Genomic DNA, 7,500 nt, shown 5'->3' with positions numbered 1-7,500 from the left:
TTCTGCTTGTGTGCACCAGCGGAGGCTTTTCCTTTTGTTCAGTGATGTGGCGATTTTGTGAGGCCGCAGAGGTCGCGCCGCGCTGGGTTGCCATCCGGACCACCAGAGCACTGGAATATATTACCAGAACAAAGCGGCGGCAAGGTGACGAGACTGAGGAGGGAATGGAGACGCCAGACCATGAGCACAAGGTGGTAATCGGTTGGATGAAGGAAGGATGGCAGGATTTGATGATAAGTGGATAAGTGGAGCAGGGGTAAAGAGGGCAAGGTGAAGCGGCAGGTGATGAAGATGCTAAAGGAATGGTGGATGGGTGTGAGGATCGGTAAATGGAAGAATATGACTAGTGTAGAGTTACTGGATGAGGATGACTACTAAAGGGAATTATTGCTTGGAGAAAGTATTATGAGAAGCAAGCTGATACAAAATTTAGTAATTATGCGAGTACATTGATGTGATGGAACAGAAGTGGGATTACATTCATATTCCCTCACGTTTTAGCTACTGCTCGTACAACGTAAGTCAGTACTCCTGCTTAAGGTGCATTTTATATTTGTCGTGAAGCAAGTTCTTTATTTTTCTCCTCCCGTACTCACTCAAACGCTCCTCTCGTCACTGCATGCACTATTTTACTTCCTTCTAAGCGCCTCTCACTCCTCGTCCTCATCATTTTCCAAACAAGATGCCTATGTTCTTTTTTCTTCTATTCCAGCCATTATTCCTTCACTCATTGCATGTTTTCTCTTCAGAGTATCTCTTCCATAAATCCCTTGTCCTTGTCCTTGTCCTTGTCCTTGGTCTTCTTCTCCTTCTCCTTCCAGCGTGATATTTCTCTTTTCGAGCCCTTTAATCTTTCCCTTACTCATTCACCTATTTCCTCTTTATCCTAAACCTCCGGCATGCTATTTCTTATACATATATATCTTGTGCTTTTCCTCGCCCTCGTCCTCCACCCATTCCTTCCTCCTTCTTTATGTGATCATATCCTTCACACCAGTAATTGGCATGAGCACCCAAACTGTCAAACGGCCACACAAGGATCTGAAGGTCTGTTGCTGTCTGTATATCCTGTGTAACCCATCGCTTCTTCCCTCACCTGTTGCATCAATCACGGGTTGGCCCAAAGTAACGTCATCCAGATCAAGAGAAAGATAAATACTGAGGTGCTCGTAACTGTCAACTTAATTCTGGTGTGTGTGTGTGTGTGTGTGTGTGTGTGTGTGGTCAAGGCGTGACCATCTTGTCTAAAATGTTTGTTCTGAGTGGGGTTGGTGGGTAGAGATTCTGCTACACCTCCTCTACACTGACCTTCATTTGTTCCCGAGTTATGCAACGTGTAATTCATGGCCGGGTTTCTTTTTTTTTTTTTTTTTTTTGGCTCATTACTCGTGGAGCTTGTAAATTGTACAGTAGTTGTAATTGGGGTCTGCCTTTACATTGTGTTGCGTTATGCTTTGTCTCTCATACTAAAATAGCTTATGCTTAGTCTCTCTCTCTCTCTCTCTCTCTTGGCAAATACTTCAAGACACACACGCATCTTCCAGACAGCGCTGCGAAACACCTGGCACAGGCTGACGTGTCCCACCAGCACCTCAGTTACTCACTACAACCTGTTGCTCATTATCATCTCACATACGGACATACAGCACCATCACCCCGGCAGTAGCTACATCTGACAGCACACCCACACCTTCATACCGACACCAGCACACATTCCTTCATTGGATCACGCATTGCTTATGTAGATAATCATGCGGGTCGAATAAGTGGTGAAGGTGCATGTGGTGTCTGGCAACGAAGCAGAGTCGCTGCCATAAACAGAGGAACCGAGCGGAGTCAGGCACAGCAGTTCTTCTCTCCTTCCCCAGCAGTTGTTGAAGGTAAGTTCCCTGTTCCTATTGCCTCACATGTTTGTCTGCCTCTCTTTACCTGTGTCATGACATCCTACGAAGCCCTAAGGTCCTACCAGGGCGAGGCATAGAGAACGGACTGTTGCATTCCTCTTGACATCGTGACTTTGATCGAGACGGAGAAAGACATCTGCTTCCCAGGTATTGATCGGATCCCGCACCTCTAGACCGCTTCAAGGACAGACACCCAATCTCGCGTGCATTTCCAGTATCATTTTTTTATATGAGGAGACTTAGTTACCGTGACACCATGAGACTACCCATAACACTGTGTTAGTCGTAAAACATTCCAACTTCTTGAACAACGCGCGTCTAGAGTGTGTGTGTGTGTGTGTGTGTGTGTGTTATTTGTTTCCTGTCACTGTCATGCATTTTGTACATAACGTAAGGTGGAGGAAAGTCTAGAAATGTTGTAATGGTGAGAGGAAAGTGAAAGTGTGAGCTGGGAGGAAGCACATAAATGTTCTGGAGGAAGGCAGAGATAATGACGGTGAGAGAGAGGGTGATAAGGCGTCCGGAAAGATAATGAGAGAGAGAGAGAGAGAGAGAGAGAGAGAGAGAGAGAGAGATATGGGAGGTGGAAGGAGAGGGGGATAAGCTGGAACGTAGTTGATGCGTATATAATCAGAAAAGAGAGAGAGAGAGAGAGAGAGAGAGAGAGATATGGGAGGTGGAAGGAGAGGGGGATAAGCTGGAACGTAGTTGATGCGTATAATCAGAAAAGAGAGAGAGAGAGAGAGAGAGAGAGAGAGAGAGAGAGAGAGAGAGAGAGAGGAAGAAAACAAAAAAAACAGGAAAGTGATAATACCTTTTAGGGTGAAAGTGAGCACCAACACACACACACCAACACACACCCACCAACACACACACACACACACACACACACACACACGTACACGTACACGGCCCGGTAGCTCAGTGGTTAGAGCGCTGGTTTCACAAGCCAGATGATCGGGGTTCGATTCCCCGGCCGGGTGGAGATATTTGGGTGTGTCTCCTTTCACGTGTAGCCCCTGTTCACCTAGCAGTGAGTAGGTACGGGATGTAAATCGAGGAGTTGTGACCTTGTTGTCCCGGTGTGTGGTGTGTGCCTGGTCTCAGACCTATCCGAAGATCGGAATAATGAGCTTTGAGCTCGTTCCGTAGGGTAACGTCTGGCTGTCTCGTCAGAGACTGCAGCAGATCAAACAGTGAATTACACACACACACATAACAGCCCCTCCCTTTCGCCACATCCTCTCACGTCTCTCTTACACAATCTAACAATAATTCAACAAGACCTCCAGTGTGATCATCTCCGACTGTTGTTATCTTTACTGGAGTTATATTTTGTTATTTTTTGTTACTCGTTTCGCCTGCTTGCCATCCGTGCCGTGACCGAGAGAGAGAGAGAGAGAGAGAGAGAGAGAGAGAGAGAGAGAGAGAGGAAAAATTTGAAATACATTTAGGGTTGCATATCCACTCTCTCTCTCTCTCTCTCTCTCTCTCTCTCTCTCTGGTAGAAGGGCCGCAAAAAGGAGACGGAAGGCGGACAAACGTAATGAAAAAGGGAATGATTGAGAAAGAAAGATGAATCAGAGAGGAAGAGGAGAGAAAATAGACAGAAATAGACAAGACTGAGAGGAAAAGAGATGAACACGGAAAAAATGCATAGAAAGTAAAAAAAATAATGGGTGGATGAATAGAAGAAGGAAGAAGAGGAGGAAAATAATGATTGCGGTAAGAAGAGAAGAAGAGAAAGGTGGATGAAGGAAGAGAGAGAGGAGGAAAGCAGTGATGATGGAAGAAGGATAGGAAAGTCACACATAGTTACTGCCTGCGTGGGAAACGGGAGAGAGAGAGAGAGAGAGAGAGAGAGAGAGAGAGAGAGAGAGAGAGAGAGAGAGAGAGAGAGAGAGAGAGAGAGAGAGAAGGCAACAATTTTACATTCAATAAACTTATTCAGTTATTCTTTGACATTATTAATCGATATTTTGTACTCGCATTTTTCTTTATTTTTTTCATTAACATTTTTTATAACATTCATTGGCGTTTTGAGAGTTTTCTTCAGTAAAAAAGTTCATATTTTTTTCCACGTGATTTCACTGTTTTTTTTACCATTGATCTTAATAAGCATTGTTTTCGGTAATGTACATGATGGTGATACAATGACCACTGTGTCTATATCAGAGGCTCAATTTTTTGCTCACTAATTGAGTGGAAAGGAAAGGAAGAGGAGAAGCAGGAGCAGGAGTGACTTGTTTGACGACCCCCAATGGTGTCCATCCACTCAAATGTCCTTGTAATGATCTCTCTCTCTCTCTCTCTCTCTCTCTCTCTCTCTCTCTCTCTCTCTCAAGAACAGAGTGTGACGTTGATGATGACGGAGGTGTAGATGATAATGGTGATGGTACCGTGGTAATGGTGGTAATGGTGGTGGTGGTGGTACTACTAATGGTGATGATGATGACTTTGGTCCCCCGTGAAGCCGACAATATATCATTATCTTGCCCTTGAATTTCTCTCTCATCATGACTTATCGAGGGTAATTGTGAGGTGTAAAGGTTTCATGGTCTTAGTGTTCGTCTGTTGGGAAGGTTACATTCGGGTCTTTAGGGAGTAACGTCTTCTTCTGATAATGAAAACTATAGAATTTTTTGCCATTCCTGAAATAAGAAAGTAAGAAAAAAGTCTTACTGCCAAAATAAAGTCGATGATCGTGGCCCCAAGTAAGAGGGAGTAGAAATATTTCGTACTATTCATAATGGTATAGAACTTTTAGTATCGTAAGCCGAAATAAGAGAGTAAAAATAATCGTACAGCCAGTGAGAGTTATCGAACTTCTCTCTCTATTACAGGAATGAAAGACCATGATTCTGTAATACCGTCAAAAATAGTATTAATCTTTTTTTTTTTTTTATCTTCTGAGTATTAGAACATAAATACGTCGAAAGATGAAAGAGAGTTTGCGAACATGTTGCAGTCACTGAAACAAGATAAGAAACTACATTTGGTAAAACAAACCTAGTCACTCATAACTGTCAAATTATTCCGTTCACTTTTTTTCCTATTTTTCGTGCTGTGCGGTGATGTACATCTATTGTTTTCTTTACCTTTTTCTTTCCTTGAATTAATTGACTGGTTTGCCTCCTGCAGCCAGTTTGTATAGATCCTTCTACACACACACACACACACACACACACACACACACACACACACACACACACACACACACACATACATGGTGGTGGTATTGGTGTTGGTGGTTATGGTGGTAGTGGTAGTGTTGGGCTGGTGGTGAGGGTTTAAAAGATCTTCTCTAAGAAATATTCATTCATACCAAGGAGGTTAAAAGGAAACAAAAAACAACTCCTCTAAGAAATATTCATTCATACCAAGGAGGTTGAAAGGAAACATAAAACAACTCCGTCTCTTTCGGATTTTTTAAACTTCACTTTTTTTTTACTAACTCCATGTGCAACGAAACGATAAGTGACAGAAGTTTGCATTGATTCCTCACTCTTTTTTTTTTTTTTTTTTACCACGAGGAGAAGTGATATGAAATACATCTTCCTTCACGAGTCTGATTCTATTATTTGATTTTCCCATTTTACTTGTACGCTTTCCTTCACATATTCAGCGTACATGGGGAGGAGGGGGAGAGGTGGAACAAATCTAAGGTTCACACTCCCAATAAAGTTGAAGAGAAAACTAATGAAAAACAAGTCAATGATTTATTTTCATCAATGCCTTGATGTTAAGGAAAGTGTTGTTCATGAATTGTGTTTGCCTGTCCTTCTGCCTAGCTGTCTTGGAGGAACATCTTTCCAATACATAGTCTTTTCTTCTCCCTTTCGTGATTCCCAAGCGTCACGGGTTGGAGCCTAAAAGTCTTCTTTGGGTATTTTTAATCATTGCATCTTTCCTTGTTCTAATTCAGTGCAAAACTTATTTAACGTTTGGACTATATTAGTCTAAGTTTTCCAGAGAGAGAAGGCAATCATTGAAGGAGTCGAAACGTTAGAAAATCCTACACCGTAAATACCACAATCCTTCTCCCTATATTTTTCCATTACCTCTCTCTCCCTTTCATTTGTGTGCAAAGCTAAGTCGTCATAAAAGTATGGATGAGTGTACGTCTACAGTCTCCCAAGGAAATCTTATTTCCGTCCTCACTCGCCTGAATTTTATCTGAACGTGAAGGAAAGAGACAAGAATGGTGATGACAGTTTGCCCTTCAGCCGCGTCCAGGCTCGTTTTCTTTACCTTCTAGAGAGTTTTGTTTAAATTAAATCTTCCCTCCGTGGCCTTGAATGTTCCAGCCAGTCTGGCCCTGCTGCTTCTGCTGCTGCTGCTGCTGTGTCGTGTCCGCTGCAGGATATCATGATGATGCGTTTTAAACATGTTCATTGTATATAACATTTATCACGATAGTTATATTTATAAATAGCTTTGGTTTTGATTTTTTCTTCTTGGAGAGAGAGAGAGAGAGAGAGAGAGAGAGAGAGAGAGAGACATGTCTGTCAAATGCAATTGGTTGGAAGCTGGGACGAGGACGTGCAGCCGCTGCATTTGGCTAGGGGGCAGGGAGTGTAGGCGGTGTCGGGAGGGCAGTGGGTTGGTGATGGTGGACGGGCAGTGAGAACCAATCGTGCAGTATTGATCAAACCTCACGACTTTTATGAAAACGAGTTAAAGTTGCCATGAAAACGTCTTTATTTCTTCTCTAATGAAGCTTCCGTTCACTACAAGATATTCATTGATTCGATTTGTCGCGTCATAAGAGCGGAATCAGATGACGCTGCATCTCATAGATACGTTCGTTGGCGACGCATTTAAAGCGGAAAAGAAAAAAACACGTCGGTCCGAACGGACGAGATGACATCACCGGGTACGCGGTGTGCGATGGGAAGGAGAGAGGTGATGAATGGGAGGGAGAGTGGTGAGGAAAATGATAGTTACAAGAGGGAATAAGGAAGGAACTGAAGGTGACGTCATCTCGCGAAAGGTAAATGGGAAAGAAAATAATGAAGCAGCTTGGTGAGGAGTCGTAGTATACTGTACTTTCTCCTGCCTCAAGTTTCACCAACACGAGTCCTCATGGCTGCCGTGTCTTTTGTTGGTCCTGTAATGCGTGGGATTCTTCATAGTGCCTTTAACCTTTAATTGATATACAATATTGAACAAATTTTGAAAATGCATTCTGGTGTCATGTGTATGATGATTGTAACGCACTCCTGTTACATACTTTAGAGAAGTCTGCAATGTTTCGTAATATGATAAAAACTTTATTAATTTTTTTCGCAATATTTGTAGCTTTGACTAATACAGCATTAGAATATCATAATGTACGCTATTCATGATGTCTGAAGTCTTATCATTGCTGCAATTTCCTCGAATGCATATGTAATCAGGCTGACGGGCAAGTTTCTCTTAATCTTTATTTTGTTTCCGTATACAATGTTAGCTGAAGTTGCGTGCCTCTCCTTTTTAATTTTGTTCATTTTCTCACTATTCACAGTAAATCTTTTTTATCTACCATAGTTTTTTTTTTTTTCATTCAATATTCATTTTTTTTTTTTTTTTTTTTATCATTCTACCACTAACAGGT

General features: G+C 42.3%; 1 protein-coding gene across 1 annotated transcript in view; it reads left to right on the top strand.

Moving 5' to 3' along the window:
- The first annotated feature begins 1,578 nt into the window (after nucleotides 1–1,578).
- The window catches only part of LOC123508258, a 16,130-nt gene continuing 10,208 nt past the window's right edge, over nucleotides 1,579–7,500 (top strand). Inside the window, exon 1 of the mRNA XM_045261831.1 lies at nucleotides 1,579–1,880. The gene's annotated coding sequence lies outside the window, so the exon portion shown is untranslated. The remainder of the gene's footprint in view (nucleotides 1,881–7,500) is intronic.

The sequence above is a fragment of the Portunus trituberculatus genome, chromosome 24 (genome assembly GCF_017591435.1).
Source record: "Portunus trituberculatus isolate SZX2019 chromosome 24, ASM1759143v1, whole genome shotgun sequence".
NCBI lineage: Eukaryota > Metazoa > Arthropoda > Malacostraca > Decapoda > Portunidae > Portunus > Portunus trituberculatus.
This window is presented reverse-complemented; position numbering and strand designations above follow the sequence as displayed.